This window comes from Mustela putorius, unplaced genomic scaffold, assembly GCF_011764305.1.
Source record: "Mustela putorius furo isolate JIRA1106 unplaced genomic scaffold, ASM1176430v1.1 tig00000450_pilon_pilon_pilon, whole genome shotgun sequence".
Lineage (NCBI taxonomy): Eukaryota > Metazoa > Chordata > Mammalia > Carnivora > Mustelidae > Mustela > Mustela putorius.
In genome coordinates, this window is record NW_025421385.1 from 16581371 (window position 1) to 16603309 (window position 21939).

General features: G+C 39.5%; 1 long non-coding RNA gene across 3 annotated transcripts; it reads right to left on the reverse strand.

Moving 5' to 3' along the window:
• Window positions 1–1488: 1488 nt before the first annotated feature.
• On the reverse strand, window positions 1489–20664 carry LOC101683662. Of its 3 annotated transcripts, none has more exons than XR_006606808.1 (5): window positions 20034–20664; window positions 14017–14106; window positions 9984–10155; window positions 9357–9438; window positions 1489–2870 (listed from the first exon to the last, which is right to left on the reverse strand). It is a non-coding gene; the product is annotated as an uncharacterized LOC101683662 (long non-coding RNA). The 3 variants fall into 3 exon arrangements; XR_006606807.1 differs by lacking the exon at window positions 20034–20664 and having other exon boundaries at window positions 1489–2446; window positions 2720–2870; window positions 14017–14604; XR_006606806.1 differs by lacking the exon at window positions 20034–20664 and having other exon boundaries at window positions 14017–14604.
• Between the last annotated feature and the right edge of the window lie 1275 nt (window positions 20665–21939).

Consider the following 21939-nt stretch of genomic DNA (forward strand, 5'->3'; position numbering starts at 1 on the left):
ATGTGGGCCAAGTATGCTCCTCACTACATATTTAACAGTTATCACCTAACCAAGCTCCTGTCCTTGAGGTAAAATTCTCAATAAGATTTTACCTTCCTTGAGTAATTTATCCTCATTATGCCTGAGATTTTTAAGGCATTCAAAAGTTTTTTTTTAATTTTTTATTTTTTATAAACATATATTTTTATCTCCAGGGGTACAGGTCTGTGAATCGCCAGGTTTACACACTTCACAGCACTCACCAAAGCACATACCCTCCCCAATGTCCATAACCAACCCCACCCCCCTTCCCCCAACCCCCTGCCCCCCAGCAACCCTCAGTTTGTTTTGTGAGATTAAGAGTCATTTATGGTTTGTCTCCCTCCCAATCCCATCTTGTTTCATTTATTCTTCTCCTACCCACTTAAGCCCCCATGTTGCATCTCCACTTCCTCATATCACGGAGATCATATGATAGTTGTCTTTCTCCGCTTGACTTATTTCGCTAAGCATCATACGCTCTAGTTCCATCCATGTTGTCGCAAATGGCAAGATTTCATTTCTTTTGATGGCTGCATAGTATTCCATTGTGTATATATACCACATCTTCTTGATCCATTCATCTGTTGATGGACATCTAGGTTCTTTCCATAGTTTGGCTATTGAGGACATTGCTGCTATAAACATTCGGGTGCATGTGCCCCTTCGGATCACTACATTTGTATCTTTAGGGTAAATACCCAGTAGTGCAATTGCTGGGTCATAGGGCAGTTCTATTTTCAACATTTTGAGGAACCTCCATACTGTTTTCCAGAGTGGTTGCACCTGCTTGCATTCCCACCAACAGTGTAGGAGGGTTCCCCTTTCTCCGCATCCTCGCCAGCATCTGTCATTTCCTAACTTGTTGATTTTAGCCATTCTGACTGGTGTGAGGTGATATCGCATTGTGGTTTTGATTTGTATTTCCCTGATGCCGAGTGATATGGAGTACTTTTTCATATGTCTGTTGGCCATCTGGATGTCTTCTTTGCAGAAATGTCTGTTCATGTCCTCTGCCCGTTTCTTGATTGGATTATTTGTTCTTTGGGTGTTGAGTTTGCTAAGTTCTTTATAGATTTTGGACACTAGTCCTTTATCTGATATGTCGTTTGCAAATATCTTCTCCCATTCTGTCAGTTGTCTTTTGATTTTGTTAACTGTTTCCTTTACTGTGCAAAAGCTTTTGATCTTGATGAAATCCCAATAGTTCATTTTTGCCCTTGCTTCTTTTGTAAGGCATTCAAAAGTTTTAACAAATTTTCACATTTTTATTGCGTGACTCAACTTTCTACACTTCCTGCTACTTGCAAGAAGGACAATGCTAGGGCACCTGGGTGGCTCAGACAGTTAGGCTCTGCCTTTAGCTCAGGTTATGATCCCAGGGTCCTGGGATCATGTCCCATGGCAGGTTCCCTGCTCAGCGGGGAGTCTGCTTCTCCCTCTCTCTCTGCCTCTGCCCCTCCTCTCTGCTCATGCTCTCTCTCAAATAAATAAATAAAAATCTTTAAATGAAAAAAAAAAGAAGGATAATGCTAGATGGCAGTGTTTTTATTCATAGTGGGCACATTACTGTTAGAGTGTGAAGATCAGCCACATGGAGGTACATATATACATATGAATTATGTGTGTGTGTGTGTGTGTGTGTGTGTGTGTGTGTGTAATCTCACTTCATGATCAGTCATTAAGCACGTCATAACAAATAGCAACAATTTTGGAGCAGACCTAGAACACAGAATACAACATTCTTGGATTGTACTACAATTAAAAAGCTACTTAAAATGAATCTACCTGAATTAAATAAATTAATGCTGTTTGGGAGAAATGAATGGGTCAGTCCTAGAAATGGAGAGTGTTGGGGTCTAGGGCTAAATCTTTCACATACTAGTGTGTGGCCTCAGGAGTAATTTTTTCTCCCCCTATAAATCTGGAAAATTTAGCCATAGCATACATGATAACTAGGGCAACCCACTTAACCTCCTTGAGTCTCAGTGTCATTAGCTTTAAGTTGAAGCAATTGGCCTTGATCAGAGGTTCTCAGTCCTGGTTATACATCAACATCACCCGGGAAACATTAAAAAATAATGATGCCCTGCACTTACCCTCAGACAAATTGAAACCGAATTCCTGGGGAATGTGGCTTCAGCTAGTGTACTCAGAATGCGGTCTATGGACCACCAGCATCAGCACCGCTTGGCCTATTAGTCAGCTTGGGCTGCCACAACAAAATACCATACGCTGGGTGTCTTACACAACAGAAATTTATTTCTCACAGTAGTGGAGGCTAGAAAGTCCAAGATCAATTCCGTCTTGTGGGGGGGGGGCTCTCTTCCTGTTTTCTCACTGTGTCCTCACATGGCCTCTCCTGGGGCATGCATGTGTAGAAAGAGAAGGATTTTTCTCTTTTCTTCTTCTCATAAGGTCACCAGTCCTAAAGGATGACACCACTTATATAACTTCAAGTATCTTTACCTCCTAAAAGCCTTATCTTTAACAAGTGAATGGTGGTGGGGTTCAGCTCAGTCCACATCCCCTGGGATTTTGAAGTGCTTCAGACCCAAGTCCAGATGTACTGAATTAGATCCTCTGGGAGTAAGGGCCAAGAATCCATGCTGTAACAAATTCTATAGGCGGTTCTTATGCACAAATGTGAGGATGACTGGCCTAGGCCACTTACTATTATGGAGGCCTCCCAATGAATCACCTGGAGAATTTTTAAACCTTTGATGCCTGGGGTCCAATTTCAGAGATTTCCACTTGTTACAGGATGCTTATGCTAAGCAAGTTTTAAAGCCCTGCAGGTAAATCCAATCTGAGAAGCACTGGTGTAGAAGATGACTAGGGGTCTTTCGGTCCTAAAACAGTATGGGTTTTAATATAATGACATATACATGCAATATAATATAATCTAGATACTGTACATCAAAAGGAAAGTAATAGGAAAGCTCTATGTTATAGTTGCAGATACAAACACATTTGTTAATCCCTTTTCATTAATCAGGTGATGTAGTATATTAAATAGCATTTTTTTTAAAGAATTGCTATTTTGAAAGTACTTTTGCTAGATACGTGGTTCTTTTTCCTTCATAAAAATTAAAGATTTATTTGATGGTCAGTGTCTTTCCACTGTATTAGACTAAATGAGGGTTTGGATAGTAGCCAGATGCTTATGAGATATTTTAAAAGAATCTTACAGGGGCGCCTGGGTGGTTTAGTCAGTTGAGGTCATGATTTCCTGGTCTGGGGATTGAGCCCCACATAAAGTCTCTGTGCTCAGTATGGAGTCGGCTTGTCCCTTTCTTTCTGCCCCTCGCCCTGCTTGTGCTCTCTCTGTCTCAAATAATAAATAAAATCTTTATTTAAAAAAAAAGGAATCTTACAAATTTAGAGTCCAGGGGTAATTCTAAGAGACAAACATTACATGGTTATTTTGTAAATCTCAATAAGGTCATTCAACCATATAAATAAAAGAACTATGGGTATTTATTAGTATTAAAACTTATGTTCTGAATTATGTAATTTCAAAATCTCCTTCAATATTAGGTTATAAATCACGCTAGGATAAAAACTGTAGATGTCACTTTGCTCAAATATGTAAATTATATAAAAATGAAATTTTAAAACATCTCAAATTATCAGAGGTCTGACCAGTGAATTTAATTGTAATACTGTCAGCACAAAAGTTAGCACATAAGAGTAGAAAACACAACCTTTTGATATTTTTTCTTTTTCTCTCCCAGGCACATGAAACAGTTAAAAACTCAACAATTCAAAACTTTGAACTCATCAGACAGGACCAAGTAACTCACGAATCAAAACTAACAATCTCCTTAAGAGTCCTGGGGTTTAATAGGAGAGTTATTAAGAATAGTATTTGAGCAGATGGCTTAATTAGAATTTTGTTCTAATGAGGCCAAGATGGCAACATTTTCAAACATATAAACATGCTAAATGCCCATACTAGTGGTCACAAAGCAATAAGAGAATTAACATCAGATTGGTATATCTACTCAAAAATCCATATTCTGGGATACCTGTGTGGCTCAGTTGGTGAAGTGCCTTTGGCTCAGGTCGTGATCCTGGGGTCCTAGGATGGGGTCCCCCATAGGGCTCCCTGCTCAGTGGGGAGCCTGCTTCTCCTTCTGCCTGCTCTGCCTGCTGCTCCCCCTGGTTGTACTCTCTCTCTGACAAATAAATAAAATCTTAAAAAAAAAACAAAACCATACTCTGTTGGAAGGGGGCTAATTGTGTTACCTTCATTTACGAGTTCTTCAAAAACGAGCTTTCATAGATTTTCTGCATCTTTCAATAAATAAACACTACCAGGGAAATTATAAATGAAATGCTAGAGTACATGCCAAGGTGTGACTTTCAGGACGTCTGGGTGGCTCAGTTGGTTAAACAACTGACTTCTGCTCAGGTCAATATCCCAGAGTCCTAAGACAGAGTCCTGCATGAAGCTCCTTGCTCAGTGTGGAGCCTGCTTCTGGCTTCCTTTTGCCCCTCCCCCCTGCCCGTGCTCTCTCTCTTTCTCTCTCTCTGACAAAAAAATAAAATCTTTAAAAAAAAAAAAAAAGATGTGACTTTCTTTCCATATGTGGATATAGGATACTATTCATTCTCCATAAGCAAGTTTATAAGTAAAACATAATGTGGTGGGGAATTGTTTGAAAATGATGTTGCCCTATGAATTTTGCTTTTATTGGATCCCACTAAGAATGACCATGGCCTAGCAATTTAACCTAAAAGATTTTGCTTCACAAGTCAATGATATCATTTTATGAGGAAAGCAAGCTATACCAACACTTAGAACCACAAATGAGTGGAGATTAACAAATGCTTGAGGAAAGGGAAAAGAAATATTATGGAATTCTGATTTGTAATAATACTGCAAAAATCCCAGCTGTTGCCACTTAACCACATCACCTGTTATATATACTGTATTGAAATGAAAGATCTGTATTACAGTTTCTATTTTGAGATTGAAAGAATAGTACTGAATTTGCATGCCCCTCACCAATCAGATGTCATTCTTTGAAAGCTAAGAAGCTTCTGAACTCTTCCAATATGAAAATAGTATTTACTACATATAGGAAACAAGACATATGACTACAGTAGTTGACCTAAAATTATAAATAGGAAGAAAGATATATTTAATTTAAATTTGATCAGTATGGTTGACAATGACTACTAAAATTCATTAGTAATGATAACAGTGGTTATTTCAAATTAACATTTTACTACTAAGAAGCTGGACAAAATATACTATTCACTTTCAGTTAGGAAGTTGCTGAAGCATTCTAAACATAAAATTTTGTTTTTGTCGCAAGAAGCATTGTCAGTTGGAAATAGAACTATCTGTATTTTCTTAGTTCAGAAATATATAAGCAAGTCCTATTTGGCAGTTTTACCAGAAACTGAAGCAGAATATGTCCATGTCTTTCTTTCCCTGATAAGCAGAATTGGTGTGATGAAGGATAAATCAGAAAATGTAAATTATTTTTGGCCTCAATCTTTGTATGTGACTTCTGATGCTTTGACACTGAGATAGCAAACGGTGGCTCCATTACTCTGGATCAACAATTTAAAAAGTGCCACATTCTATATCCTGAGTGAAGCGTCCACTTCAGACTAAAGACTTAAATGGGTAACTGAAGCAGAATTATGTTCTGCTTTTATATATCATTATAAAGTTTTTACTTTAAATTACCATTACTGGTTTAGTAGTCCTACTGCTCAGAAGTAGAAACAAATCTCATTGGCTATGGACCTTTCAAGTACATGCTTGAGGCATGACACATGAAAGACCATGTCTGAACAGGTGTCCAAACTTTTCTACAACCTCTTTCATTTAATGCACCACTGACAGTCTGGTCCCATCAAGGCAAGCCCTTCCAGCAGCTGGCATTCCGTCTGCCTCTTCTGCTGAATGGCTTCAGTGAGGAGGAACGTCAGCCAGGTCTGGCCCAGAGAGCTTGGAGCCATCCAAGCCAAGGCCTCTGATAATTTATGAAGATGTCCATAAGACTTAGTATCAGCCCTCTCCCCATTTTTTATGTCTCTCCCCACAGTTTTAAAAGGCAAAAAACTAACATGGGAGTTGTGGGAAGAAGTTGTGAAAGAAGGATGCTGTCACATCTGCAAACTTAGAGGAAGTGTTCCCTATTCAGTCTACCAAGAAATCTTAAGAATAGTTACAAAGTCTAATAGTCGGTTTCTGACTGTTACCCTGAGGCAGATTTTCTTCAAACTTTTTTTTTTTTTTTTAAGATTTTATTTAGTTATTTGACAGGCAGAAATCACAAGTAGGCAGAGAGGCAGGCAGAGAGAGGAGAGGAAGCAGGCTCCCCGCGGAGCAGAGAGCCCGATGTGGAGCTCGATCCTGGAACACTGAGATCATGACCTGAGCCGAAGGCAGAGGCTTTAACCCACTGAACCACCCAGGCGCCCCTCTTCAAACTTTTTTAAAGCTAAAATTAGTATGGGTATATAGCTGACAGACAAGAGATATTCAATAGGTGAGAAAGATATAGAAATAGATACATATAAGACAGTTTCAGAAACTGATATTACATTTTCCATTTTAGTCTGTCTTTCATTTAGAGATTTTATTTATTTATTTGACAGAGATCACAAGTAGGCAGAGAGGCAGGCAGGGGGGGTTGGGGGGAAGCAGGCTCCCTGCTGAGCAGAGAGCCTGATGCAGGGCTCAATTGCAGGACCTGGAGATCATGACCTGAGCTGAAGGCAGAGGCTGAACCCACTGAGCCACCCAGGAGCCCCATCTGTCTTTCATTTAAAAAGAGTAAATCTAAGGAATCCAGAAGGATATACATGAAAACGCAAAGACATTAGTCAGGTATTTCTCTGTGTCTTCACTGACTTTGACACATATAAATGGATTTTCATACATTTTGGACACGCAGATACATGGATCTCAACAGACTTGGATACATCCAGGGAAGTAGGTTCCTGGAATGTACCATTTAGAGCAGCAAATATTCCTGTGGAGGTGGGGAGAGGATTCTAGAAATATTTTGGATGCTACCAATAACATTATTTTTTTTAAATTCTCAAATGGTTTGGGGCACCTGGGTGGCTCAGGCTGTTGAGGGTCCAACTCTTGATTTCCTCTCAGGCCATGATCTCAAGGTCCTGAGACTGAGCTTTGCATTGGCTCAAGCTCAGCGCTGAGTCTGCTTGGGATTCTCTCTTGCTTCCTCTCCCTCAGCCCTTCCCCCTGCTCACCCACACTAAATAAATAAATGAATGAATAAATAAATAAAATCTTTAAAATTCTCAAATAGTTTATTAAAGGATAAGAGAGAAAATATTTTTGGTTTTGGTTTAAAAAAGTTTTATATAAACAAGTCTCTGCTGATGCCATGTTAAAAAAATAAATAACTTGTTTTTATGGTTAAAGGGCAAGAACTAGGGAGTGGCTCTCTACCCATCAGCACTTGATCCTTCTAAAGAGTGAGCTAGTACTTGAAAAGGGAAGAGAAACAACACTGTTTGGTAGATGCCAGAGAAAATCAGGATGTGTAGACATTTGGGGTGGGGGGAACATGATTAAGGAATTTCTAAGGTTCACACTTCTTAATTAGCTAGACAGTTTTTGTTTGTTTGTTAGTTTTTTTGAGCCATGCTTTGGAAAAATACCAAGACCTCACAAAAACCACAGCTCTGTGCAGAGTCAAAGCTAGTAATGAATGTGAGATGGTGAAAAGGGGAGACAGCAGCTTAGGCTCAAAGATGGTTTTTAGTAATGAATTTTGGAAGCACCAGCTATGCAGACAGGAGCCCGTGAGCAGAAACTGCAGTAGGGGCAGGAGGTGGTGAAACTTGCTATGCCCCAGACTTGCAGGACCCCTGAAACACTCAGTAGAGCTACTGCAGCTAAACACAGGCAGCATGGGTGAGAGACCCTAGCACGGGATGGGGATCCAAGTATATGTGATTCAGAGACATCCTGGCTCTCCCATCAATTCTGGTGACCTAAATAAGTCACTTCACCCACCTGGGTGCCAGTAGCCTCATTTATGAAATGAAAGGGTTGTATCATCTACAATATTCTTTGAACTTTAGAATTTTATGACTCAAAAGTCATAAAGTTCCCTGACTCATGGGACAAATATCTTCCAGATCAGAACTGTCCAGCAGAAATACAATGCAAGCTGCATATGTAATTTTAAATGTTTGATAGCTACATTAAAGTAAGTAAAAGGGGGCGCACCTGGCTGGCTCAGTCAGTAGAGCATGTGACTCTTTTTTTTTTTTTTTTTAAAGAATTTATTTATTTGTTTAACAGAGACACAGCCAGGAGGACCCTGGGATCTTGACCCAAGCTGAAGGCAGACGCCTAACCACCCAGGTGCCCTGAGCATGTGACTCTTGATCTCAGGGTTGTAAGTTTGAGCCCCACACTGGGTAGAGATTACTTAAAATAAAATCTTTAAAAAAAAAAAAATCACAGCACTTTCATCATGTCATTGTCTATATACAATAAATAAATATGTACAAGGAAATAGGTAAAATCAGGTTTTATAAAATTTCTGCATGACCCAATATGTTTCAAATATTGTATGTCAACATGTCTTTGAAATCTCAAATAGCTACTCACAATTGAAATGCTCAGTGGCCATACACGGCTAGTGGCTACCACCTACCAAACTGGACAACATTGCTCCAGACAGTAGGGCAAAGTTCGTAAGTTAAGAGAAGGAGCTACATTTCTCTTTGATGCTCTGGGCCATGGTTCCAAAGTCTGGCTATTCACCAAAATTACTGGAGGAACTATATTTGTATTTATATTTGTATTTAAATTTATATTTATATTTATATTATTTTTATTTCTGAACTCTCCCCATTCCTCAGGAATGGGTCATATCTTAGAAAAGTCTCACCAGATAAATCTGATGTGCAGCCAGTTCATACCAATCTGCAGGCACGTGTTTGAAAATCTCTTTACTGACCGAATTAAGCCTTCGTGCTGCTCAGAGATGGGTGAAATAAAGGAAGCAGTGGTCATGTGGTTAGTCTCCCCGCCAGAGACTCTGCTGATAGTTATCAAAGGACTAGCTGCTGTCTACTCAGTGGGCTGGAAGATTTCAACACTAATCCTGATAGCATAGGGTGATTTCAGTTATTGAAGACTATATTTAACTTTTCCAGGTTAAAAGGTATTAAAGAACAATGAGCTGATGTTCCAAAACAAAGAAGACCAGATTCCACTCTGCCAGGACATGTCCAGCTGGCGGCTCGAAGGAGCTGCATCTATTTCTGATCGGTTTAACACTTCTGTGTATACTAGCTGCCCTCAGTCTAGGACAGATTCTCACCTTCAGACGTCCTTAGTTGAGTGGTAACAGAGCAGTTGAGAAAACTTTTCAGGGTGAAGAGTCCCATAATACTTTCATTTCACTGACAAGAAAAAAATGGGTTAATGTATTAGAAGTCTCCCTTCTAGACTTCCATAATCATTTAAGTAAGCATGGACAAAGGAGGCTACTAGGGAATTTTCAAAAAACAGATATGTTGAAATTAGGTTGACTGGGCTCTAGCCAATGTTCTCCCAAAGGGAAAAGAAAGGAGTCTTAAATGTAGATGAGGGTATTTGTGGCTTAACTGGAGTAGAAGGCTGAAAAGTATCAGCCACAAAACAACAGATGAGCCCAAAATGGTGACATAAGAGAACGCGGCCTCCTGCCCCCTACAACACAGATCAACAATCACACAGCTATTCGCAAACAAAAGGAGCTCTAGGAAATCTCTGGCATCCACTTAAGAAACTTTAACTACACAGTGGAAGAAAACACCTGAAATCTCACAAGAAGGGAGTGAAGACAGCTTCATTTTCCAGGATTATCCCACCTCCAGCCAGCACCGTGCTAGCCAAGAGGGCACTTCACAGGTAGAAAGAGTTCCCTTTGTCAGAAAAAGCATAGTGGGGTGAGCAATCAGCTTACCCAGCCTTTGGGGGCACCAGTCATTGGTCCTCCTTTGGTTCCACCCTCAGCAGACCAGCACAGCAGAGATCGACAGACACAGCTAGGAATGCAGGCGCTACCAGTACTAGTCATGCAGCAGGAGCAATTGCAGTTCACCGGGGCCTGGTGTGCAGACTAATCCAGCATTTTGCTACTCAAGAAATTAATGGTTAGCACAGATGCAACAGAAACCCTGCGGATATCACCAGATTTCATCCCACAGGTATTCTCATTTGGAGATGCCAGCCACGTGAGTCTGTCTGCTCAACCCCCCACCCCCCACTCCCCGCACTTCAGGCCCCCATCAGAGACTGGAACTACATCTGGGCCCAATCAGCCCAGGCCTCTGCAGCTGCAAGAGCGCAAGACACCAGCACAAACCCCCACAGTTGACCCCCACTGCTGTGTGCACACTCAGTTAGCCACTCTGTGTACGTGCACCCAATGGCCTGCCAACTGTCCCTAACCTCAGCTGCCATGTGCATACCCAGGGAGAGATTGTGGAGCCACAGGGGCAGGGTCTCCCCACCTGCTTGTGGGCCCAGATCAGGCCCTTCCTTTGCTCTAGCCTGCACCACTGTGCTTACTTGCCGTCAGTCCCTACAGCTATACACCAGTATGCCCCTGCAGGCATAAGCCTGGGGGCAACTGTGCAGCCAAGGAAGAACATGCCAACTGCCAGGGCCCCTGCGGATGCCCCAATCTATGTTGCCTGTCTCCCCTCACCACCCCCCACAACTATATGTAGTACAATAAGCTCTTGCCATTACATAGGCACCTGCAGCTGGCCCCAGTAGAAGAGTCTGTGCACATCACCAGCTCCAACCACCACTGTTGTCTTCCCTGCTCCCTAGCCACTGGACCTGAAGACCACCAAGAACCTCAACAGCCCTTGCAGCTACTATGGATCCCCACTGTGTGCACCAAGTACCACACAGTTGTCAATGCTATTCACCCCAGTAGCCTGAGCAAGAGAGATAGTAGGTCCTTCCCATCCCCAACCTGGTGCTGCCACATGCCTTCAAAGTCAGTGCTCAGTGCCACCAGACCTGGGGGCTAGTGTGCTCTAGTGTGCCCCACCCATAGGTGAAAGTCTTTCCTTAATCAAGTCAGTCCATAAAATCTGGAAGAGGTGATTTTTTTCCAGATACACAGATACCTACACAAGGCCACAGAGATCACAAAGAATTAGAGAAATGTGACTCTACCAAAGGAATACAGTAAAACCCTTAGTAGCTGGTTCTAAAGAATTTCCCAACAAAGAATTTAAAATCATTGTCCTATGGATGCTCAGAGAGCTACAAGAGAACACCAATAGAAAATTTAACAATATCAGTACAAGAACAAGAGTCCAAACAAAAACAAATGAGTTCAAAAACAGATACAGAAAACATCATTTTTTTAAAAAAAGATTTTATTTATTTATCTGACAGAGAGAGACAGCAAGAGAGAGAACACAAACGGGGAGTGGGAGCAGGAGAAGCAGGAAGGCTCCCTGCCGAGCAGGGAGCCCGACGACGTGGGGCTTGATCGCAGGATGCTGGGACCATGACCCAAGCTGAAGGCAGACACCCAGTGACTGAGCCACCAGGTGATATTTAAAAAAAAACCAAACTTTGGAGTTGAAGAATACATGACTGAGCTAAAGAACTGAATAGAAAGCTTCAATAGCAGAGTTAACCGGGAAGAATCAATGATCTAGAAAACACAGGCGCCTGGGTGGCTCAGTGGGTTAAAGCCTCTGCCTTTGGCTCAGGTCATGATCCCATGGTCCTGGAATCAAGCCCCGCATTGGCATCTCTGCTCAGCAGAGAGCCTGCTTCCCTTCCTCTCTCTCTGCCTGCCTCTCTGGCTTCTTGTGATCTCTGTCAAATAAATAAATAAAATCTTTTTAAAAATGATCTAGAAAACAGATCAATCAAATGATTTAATCAGAGAATAAAAAGAAAAAAAAAGGAATGAAGAATACCTATGGGCCTTATAGAACACAATTCCAAGAAACAATGTTTGGGTTACTGGAGTCCCAGAAGAAGAGAGGAAGCAAGGAGTAGAAAGCTTATTTAAAGATAATGGCTGGGAACATCCCAAACCTGGGGAAAGAATTGCCCATCCAAGTTCATGAAGCTAATAGGTCACCCCAAAAACTTAAATCCAAAATAATCTTCTCCAAGGCAATTACAACAAAACTGTCCAGGGGTGCATGGGTGGCTCTCAGTTAAATGTCTAACTCTTATCTCAGCTCAGGTCTTCATCTCAGGGTCATGAGCTCCAGCCCTGTGTTGGGCTCCATGCTGGCAATGGAGCTTACTTTAAAAAAGGAAAATAAATAAAATAAATAGATAAAACATAAAAATATTAAAAGACATAGAGAGTCTGGACAGGTAAAACAAAACAAAACAAGATCCAGTTATTTGCTGCCTACAACAGACTCACTTCAGCTTTAAGAATATGTTGGTTCAAAGTGAAGGCATAGAGATAGTTCATGCAAATGGAAACAAAGCAAAGCAGGGGTAGCTCAGCTATACTTATGCAAGACAGAAAAGACTTTAAGCCAAAAGTAGTAACAAGAGACAAAGAAGATCATTATATAATGTTATATAATGAAAAAGGGGTTAATTCACCAAGTAGACATAACAATCACAAATATATATGCACCCAACATTGAAGCACTTACATATATTAAGCAAATACCAACAGATCTGAAAGGAGAAGTAGATAATAATTCAGTAATGGTAGGGGACTTCAATACCCCACTTTCAACAATAGATAAATTAGAGATGGAAAATCAACAAGGAAACATTAGAACAGAACCATATTTCTGAGGAAATGGACCTAATAGGCATATACAGAACATTCTATCCAGTAGCATCAGAACACACATTCTTCTGAGTGCACATATGAGTTTCTCCGGGATAGATTATATGAAAGGTCACAAAAAGTCTTAGTAAATTTCAGAAATCTGAAGTCATGCCAAGTATCTTCTAATCACAATGGTTTTGAAATGAAAAACAGGAGAAAAGTTGGAAAATTCAAAAATTTGTGGAAATTCAATAACATACTCCTGAACAACCAATGGGACAAAGAAGGTATCAAAAGAGAAAAAAAAATCTTAAAACAAACAAAAGTGAAAATACAACATATCAAAACCTATGGGATCATGCAAAAGTAGTTTTAACCTGCATTAAGAAAAAAGAAAGATCTCAAATAACAAGAAAACTTTAAACTAAGCCCAAATTAGTAGGAGGAAATTCTAAAATAAGCCCATATCTAAGTCCTTTTATGTCACAATGGCAGGTGTCCTTTGGCTACAGATAGATCTATAGTCATGTAACAGCTGTACACTTATTTGCTCTACTGTGTTAGGCAAATAGCCTCTATTTGCTTAGCCTCTCCAAATCTCATCTTTCCTGGGCATATTAATGCCCACCTATAGAATTAAACATCAGAATGTAAAGTTTTCGTCAATGCCAGACAGAGTAAATGCTCAAAGGAAGCTATTACTGCTAATGGAACAAAGTCTATTTAAAAACCTTAATGATAAACAATTATAAGATTTTCTGGAAATTAAGAAGTCCTTCATGAAGGACTTCCCAGTTACTTCATGAAGTTACTTCCCAGTAACTATCCACGATATAAACAGATTTATTTGGAATACTACAAAGGAAAATATCCCAAATTTTCCACCCAATATTACCTAACACTCACATACTCACACACAAATATGCACAGTGTTGCCCCACCACCACCCTTAGTAATCTTTTAATTTCTCCAGAGGAAAAAAGTAGGACATAAAGTTCCTTCTGTTAAACCACAAATTAGAGGTCATCATCAGTTCATTTGGGAAAATATCCATCAGTGTTTATACAAACTCAGATTCACGTACATATAGATTTCCACATACACACAAACACATTTACTCATATGTGTATTTGAACTATAAATTAGTAAAGACCTTGATTTTAGTACTTAGCTAACATAAACAAATGAGGAGGTAGGAAGCCCGAGAACTTACGATGACCACAAGACTCATGCTTCTGGCTTCCACTTAACTGTCCCTGATGCGGTTGTCTGACAAACACATTCCACATTTCCACAAATCATTCTGAAAAAGAAAGAAAAAGAAGAGTAGACCGATAGGACAGGGTAGGGGGGAGAAGTAGGAGGAGGAGGTTGGAGCAGGAGGAAGAGAGGCAGGATAGTGAGGAAGGAAGTGGGAAGGAGAAAAGGAAAGAAAGGAGGGGAAGGAAGAGTCCATGTGTGAGGCACGCATGTGGGTTGGCTTGGCAAACCAGGTCAGTTTTGGGAAGCCAATTTTTTGCCCACCCAAAGCTTGCCCAGACTTGCCCTAAGGCTATGTTGCAAAACAGGTACTAATTTCTTTGCCAGGCATATTATTGGAATGAGTGGAGTTCCAGACCTGACTAATGTTTTCTTCTTGGCCCTCTTACTTCTTTAGCACAACATCTGAGTCTGTGGTGGTTTGATGTGTGCTCCTCAAAGCATCCCAAAGTGCCTGCTTTCTATTTCTCAATTCTTTGGTGTTTACTAACCAGTTCAAGAGCTATGGACCTCTGTTCCACCTAATGCTAACCCTATGGATGTTAAGTCTTTTTTTTTTTAATATATTTTTAAAAGATTTTATTTATTTATTTGTCAGAGAGACAGAGAGAGTACAAGTAGGGGAGCGGCAGGCAGAGGGGATAAGCAGGCTCCCCGCTGAGCAAAAAGCCCAGTGCAGAACTGGGATCATGACCTGAGCTGAAGGCAGATGCTTAACTGACTGAGCCACCCAGGCATCCCAGATGTTAAGTCTTTTGCCTTTAAGAACAACCATCCCAAACCCAATGAAAATCTATCTTCATCATGTATAAAAAACTGCATAAAAAACACCCAAAAATTGCTCTAGCTTTTTTCCATCCTTGGAAGCCAATTATATGTATACATGCACTGTACAGGTTTAGTGAAAATACATGTTCAGCACATAACTCCTCTTTGAGAAAACCAGCAAAGCAGTGAGGACCTGCCTGATATTTAGAGAACAATATATTTTTTTTCTTTAAGGAATAGTTTTAAATATCATAATGACCAACTGAATAGAACACAATATCTCACTGGATTTTTTGCACCCTCAAAGAATAAACAATTGTGTCAGGGGTTTGTCCCTGAGAAAATTTAAATGGAAGTTCAACATGTGATTTTCAGATTGGCTCATCCAGGTTCTCTGGCATAATTTTTTTTGTTTGTTTTAAAGATTTTATTTATTTATTTGACAGACAGAGATCACAAGTAGGCAGAGAGGCAGTCAGAGAGAGAGGGGGAAGCAGGCTTCCTGCTGAGCAGAGAGCCCGATGAGGGGCTCGATCCCAGGACCCTGAGATCATGACCCGAGCTGAAGGCAGAGGCTTAACCCACTGAGGCACCCAGGCACCCCACTGGCATAATTTTTTTGATATGAAAAGAAGAGATGTAAGTATCTTTCTCTGAATAATGAGGTTTGGCTTTTTTTTTTTTTAAGGATTTTATTTATTTGAGAGAGAGAACACAAGCAGGCAGAGGGGCTGAGGGAGAGGGAGAAGCAGACTCCCTACTGAGCAGGGAGCCCAACTCAGGGCTTGATTCCAGGACCCTGAAACCACAACCCAAGTCAAAAGCAGACACCCCAACAACTGAGCCTCCCAGACACTCCTGAAGAAGGAGTTCTAATGTGAGTGTGTGACTTTAAATAAAGTTTATTGCCACAGGAGTTAGTCAAAGATTTCTATTCTGTGAGGAAGTAAGTAGAATAATGTAGAATGATAGTACATTGGCTTTCTATATCATTCCTCAACCGTATCCCCTTGAACAGTTTTTATTAAGGTGTTCGAAATGGCCTGATCACTTTCAATTTTCTTATTACCCTATTTCTTTATGACGTACAAATCACTCTGAAATAGAGGGAAAAAGTATAAAATTTGAACGTAAAGTATAAAACCTCTTTCTAAAATGTATAAAGTTAGATAAAATTGACAAAACCAATCATTTTAACACTCTGAAAATCGACCAAAGGCATACAACAATCTGAGAAGTGTTGAGGCTTGAAAAACTGTTGAATTTTGAGTAAGAATAAAGAGACTGTGGCCTTCTGGCCTGCAGCCGCTCTCCACCCCTGTTGCCTCTTTAGTAAGGACAGATATTTGGTAGAGGTAGGGTGGGCTAGGAAAACTGGCAGCTTCTCTGCATGGTAAGCATGAGCTCACTCAGTTTGGAGTGGTAGGAGACAACCACTCCCAACATTTTTAGTTGAAGTAATGAGTTCTTAGGTGGGTGAACAGAGAGAGCCAACAGCTCTACCAGTCCGAGGCTGTGGTCATGGTGGAGGCATATTCCTGTCTGTGCATATGTGGAGATGAGAGGGAGCCAAAGCTAGTCACCCATTCCAGGCCAACCCTGGAGCTATGTTCATGCATAGAGGAAATAGAAAAGGCCCACTGGAAAGTAAAAGGTGAAGATGGAAAAAAAAGAAAGAAAATAGATAAATAAAAAAAAATTTTTTTAAAAAGGTGAAGATGAAACACACTTAAAAATATCCTGAACTTTCAATGAGCTCCCCTGTTCACACAGAGATTCACTGGCAGAGGACAGAGACTTTACTGGCTCAATGTGTTGAGCACAGCCTATCAAATCACCAAGTCATGCAGACACAGGGAAACAAAATAAAAATAACCATGTATGTGTGTATGTTGTGTGTAGATATAATAGATATACATGTATGTGTGTGTATATATATATAGATATACATATACATATACATGTATATATGTATATTAATAAAAGTCTGCTTAGTTAAAAACTAGAGATAAACATACATATGACATATATAATATATAGATACATATAGATCTATATGTATATCTAGAGACATCTGCACATGCAAGTGGCAGGGGAGAAAAACTTCACAATTATAGTTCAGGCAAGTTACCAAAGTAACAAACAAGAATCAACAGCAACAATAACCTTCAAAAGTAAAAATGAATGAATGAATGAATGAATAAATAAATCTAGACTCATTACAATATGTTATCTAGTACGTCTAATCAGTTTTCAACTAAATAATTATAGGTAGGCAAAGAAACAAGAATGTGTGACCCATATTCAGAAAACAAAGCAGTCAATATAAATAGTCTATGATTAAAAAAAAAAAAGAAGTCTCTGGTTGTCCCTAAATCCCGAAAGTTGGATTTTGTAGACAAAAATTACAAAGCACTTATTTAAAAATTGGCTATTTAGTTCAAAAAACTAAAGTAAGCCACGTTTTCTTTTTTAAAGATTTTATTTATTTACTTGTCAGAGAGAGAGAGAGAGATTGAGCACAAGCAGGGGGAGCAGCAGGCAGAGGGAGAAGCAGGCTCCCTACTGAGCAAGGAACCAGATGCGTACTCCATCCCAGGACCCCAGGATCACAACCTAAGCAGAAGGCAGATGCTCAACCCACTGAGCCACCCAGGTGTCCCAAAAGTAAACCATGTTTTAAGAATTAAAGAAAAGTATTATAGCAATGAATCAAGAAACAGAAATTCTCTGGGCGCCTGGGTGGCTCAGTGGGTTAAAGCCTCTGCCTTCGGCTCAGGTCATGATCCCAGGGTCCTGGGATTGAGCCCTGCATCAGGCTATCCCCTTAGCAGGGAGCCTGCTTCCTCCTCTCTCTCTGCCTGCCTCTCTCCCTACTTGTGATCTCTGTCTGTCAAATAAATAAATAAAATCTTAAAAAATAAAACAAACAGAAATTCTGAGTAAGGTGGTAGAAATTAGAAAAAGGAAACAAATGCATATTCTGGATTTAAAATGAAAAATTCACTGGAAGGGCTCAAAATTAGATTCAAAATAACAGAACTAAAAATCAGGACCTTGACAAATCAATAGAAATGATTCAAGCTGAAGAAAAGAGACCAGTAAAACAACATTGAATGTACCAATATCAATTTAATGGGAGTTACCCAAAAAAAGAATAAGGAGGCAGAAAAAATATATGAAAAAATAGTGACTGGAAACATGCCCAATTTGATTAAAAACATTAATCGGCTTATCCAAGAGATTCAATGAATCCCACATAATAAACATGCATGAAACTCTCCTTCCTGCCTTTCTGTGATTGTGTACTCTCCTGTGTGCGCTCACACTTCCCTGACTGGTCCTTCCTTGTATACTTTTCTTTCTCAATCCCTTTTTTCCAGTGAGTATTTTTTCCCCTGGTGAGTATGTTTTAAAGTCCCATGGAACTCTATACCACATACTCTCACGTAAAAATTCCATCCATTTCCACAGACTATCAGTAAAAAGACTTTCAAGTCTTATAACTAGGCTGTCTGGTTAAATACCTCCTCTTGGATATTTCACTAGCCCACTAACTGCAGAAGAGCAATTCTTCTTTTCCACATTTCTGTAATAGCATTAGCACTAAGAGTAGGAAACAGGGAAATAGGCAACCTGAAACCTCAGTTGCCTTTGACTTTCCTTCTACTCTAACTTTACTTGGTTGCTGAGTCCTGCTAATTCCACTGACAATTTTCTTCTTACTATTCATTTCCACTACTACTTTCCCAGTCCAGGATTTCATTACTTTCTCACCCAGATCGATCTTAGAGCAATAACTTGTTGTCATGACCTTGTCCTCTTCTCTCTTTAATCCATCCAAAGCATAGTATTCAGATTAATATTCTTAAAGTTTAGCTCTGATCATTAGTGACCCTGTTAAAACAATAACAAAATGATAGTTTCCCATGCCTCAAAAAATAAAATCTGAGTTTGTTAGCAGAACATTGCTTTTTAAACTGTATTTAGCACTTCCCTTCACCAACCTAAAATTCCAGTCATGAAAAAAATTTGGAGACTTTCAACTGAAATAAGTTTCAAAAAGAAGAAAGAAAAGGGAAAAAATGGGGGGAAAAAAGATAATTACTTGTGGGCGGGTACATGTTCCCTGACAACTTGTAAATGTTCTAGGATTTAAGATTATGTAAGTTCTTGGAAGTGTAGAGTGGCCACATCAGCTACGGGAGATGAAAAATTCAGGACACGTGGCCACGGAATATGGTAAGCAGATGGACAGCACTGGGGTGGAGGAGATCCCGCTCTGGACTTTTTCAGCCAGTTAAAGACAAGAAGACAAACTAATTTATCTACTGAGAAAAAAACATGTTACTAGTAAATGGATACAGATGAATAGAGAGTCTAGCACAGGGTACATGAGAAAAATAAAACAAAGATTATAGCAAACATTTCTGAAATACTATTTTGTTATCTGGAACCACAGATGAACTTGTAGTTCCAGATGGACCTGAGCAAGGATGTCTGGGCAAGCCCTCAGAAGTCCAGAGACGCTTGAAAATGGGAAGCTGGAGAATCTTGAACTGGCATGAAGCTGCTTGGTTTTCATAAACATGTTGCTGCCTGTGCAGTATTTTGCTGGAAAGTGGAAAAAGCTTTCTATCATTCTACAGCTTTGTGTGTGGAATATGCTACACAGATTTTGCAAATTAGGTAACAAAAACTCTGCACATGCTGTTTGGGTGTGGGTTGAATTGTTTAGCTAAGCTTTCCACTCTCTCTGAACTTATGCCAAAGGTAATCTTTGGTTCAGTCTATGAATTATAATGGCTTCTAAATTCATATGATCCAAATTTAAAACATTTCTCTATGAAATTTCACATATTAATTAAAGATAAGGAGAGCCAAGGGGTGCCTGGGTGGTTCAGTGGGTTAAGCCTCAGCCTTCTGCTCAGGTCATGATCTCAGGATCCTGGGATTGAGCCCCACATCGGGCTCTCTGCTCAGCGGGGAGCCTGCTTCCCCCTCTCTCTCTGCCTGCCTCTCTGCCTACTTGTGATCTGTCTGTCAAATAAATAAATAAATCTATCTTTTAAAAAAAGATAAGGAGATCCAAAAAAGTAAGGTTAATTGGACACCAAACGGAATTGTGAAGAATAACAAAGCTCTTGTTATGGGAAAGAACTGATGAAGTTTATTCTTCATGGTTTTTGTTGTTTCTCTTACCTGACAGAATCAAGGTAATTGCAAAATTTCTGCTGGAGTTTCTGAAGGTGTAAGCTTCATAGTTACACCAAATTTCATAATGTCCTACAAAACTGTCAAAAGTTAGTTATTGAATGCGGGAGTAAAAAGTCTACATAAATCAGAGCAGACCTAACTTATACTCAGTGTTCTCAAAGTCATTTCTAAAAAACAAATCACACAGGTCATTTTTGCTAATAGTTATTAAGAAGTATGTTAAACCATTTTATTCTACATATATCTGAAATCTCACACTTCATCAGAATATAATTTTTCTAAATCTCTGGTCTTTTTTTACTTCAGGACCCTCTGTAATCATCAGTCATACTGATGCTTTTCAATACTAAGGCAGAGTAATTCTGCAGTTAGACATTTTCTAATGATGAATGATGGTGAATTGATGATGAATACCATTGCAAAATTAAGCTAAAGGAAATCTTGCACAAAGCAACTTTTTTTTTTTAATGTGTTTTCCTCATATGTACATAGGTACTATGGCATGGCAGTGAGGAGTAAGGGTTCTAAGCCAGATCATTTGGGTTTATGAACTAGCTCTACTACTTACCAGCTGTGTCACATTGAGCAAATATGTATTCCCTGTGTCTCAGTTTCCTTATCTGTAAAACAGGGGTAATGGCAGTATTTATAACTTACAAGGTTATTGTTTTTAAAAAGATGAAATGTAAACATGCGCATTATCAGTATATCACTATTATTAGCTATTCTCCTTACAGTCATAAATATTAATACATATGAATCAGTCGTTAATATTTGCAACAGAGACTATGAACTTAGTCTAACACCTATAGTCAGATATTTTGGACACGATATAATTATATTAATGTAATTTAATATCATTCTTTTTCTTCAAAACATGGAAACAAATACAACAGACCACATGTCATTCAGGTAGGTGACATTCTGTATTAGTTTTAAAATCATGTGTATTTTTTAAAAGGGGTTTTAGAAATTATAACTAATATTTAGATGAACAAGTCTGTAGCTAAAATTAACTCCAAAACATTATTTAGCATGTTTCAGGCTTGTATATCTTTCTTTCATACAACTTTTTAGATTCTGTCTAGGTCATCATGATCTCTTCAACAGGGTGCATTTTCTCTTAATTATTGCAAGATGTGTATTTTTAGATTTTCCTTCTATAAAACAGATTTATTATTAAATACAATTACCCTTGGATTCCAAAGAAGTTGGTATCTAAATACAAATGTACAGCAGCGATGTTCATATCCTGAACATAGTTCTGAGAGGGATGTTTATGATTAAGTGCACACCAAGAAAACAATACCATCAGCAAAGAGAGCCTTGTTCTCTGGATATAGTTTGTGAAACTTGGGCAGTGTGCACATTAAGAGAGCCACAGGAAGTGAAATTATGAATTACTTCAAATGGAAAAACGAAGTAGAATCCTTTATTTTTCAGAATGTGATTTGGCAGGACACCTGGGTGACTCAGTTGGTCAAGCGTCTGCCTTCAACTCAGGTCATGATTTCAGGGTCCAGGGTTGGAGCCTAACACTGGGCTCCCTGCTCAGTGGGAAGTCTGCTTCTCCCTCTCTCTCTCTGCTGCCCCCACTCCCCTCACTTGTGCGCGCTCTCTCTATCTTTCTCTCTCAACTAAACAGATAAAATCTTAAAAAAAAAAAAAAAAAGAATGTGATTTGGCTCTAATTCTGCTGGCAGAGTGATTTCAAGCTTTCTCTAGAAAGGTTAAAATGGGAACTTACCACTGAGTCAAGATGTTGAGTAGAAAGGCTCATTCATTCACTCAACAGACATGTGTGATACACTGGGAATAATATAGACACAAATATAAGATCTTGCCCTCAAAAACACTGGAATCTAATAGTGAGAGACAAATGTTGTAAACA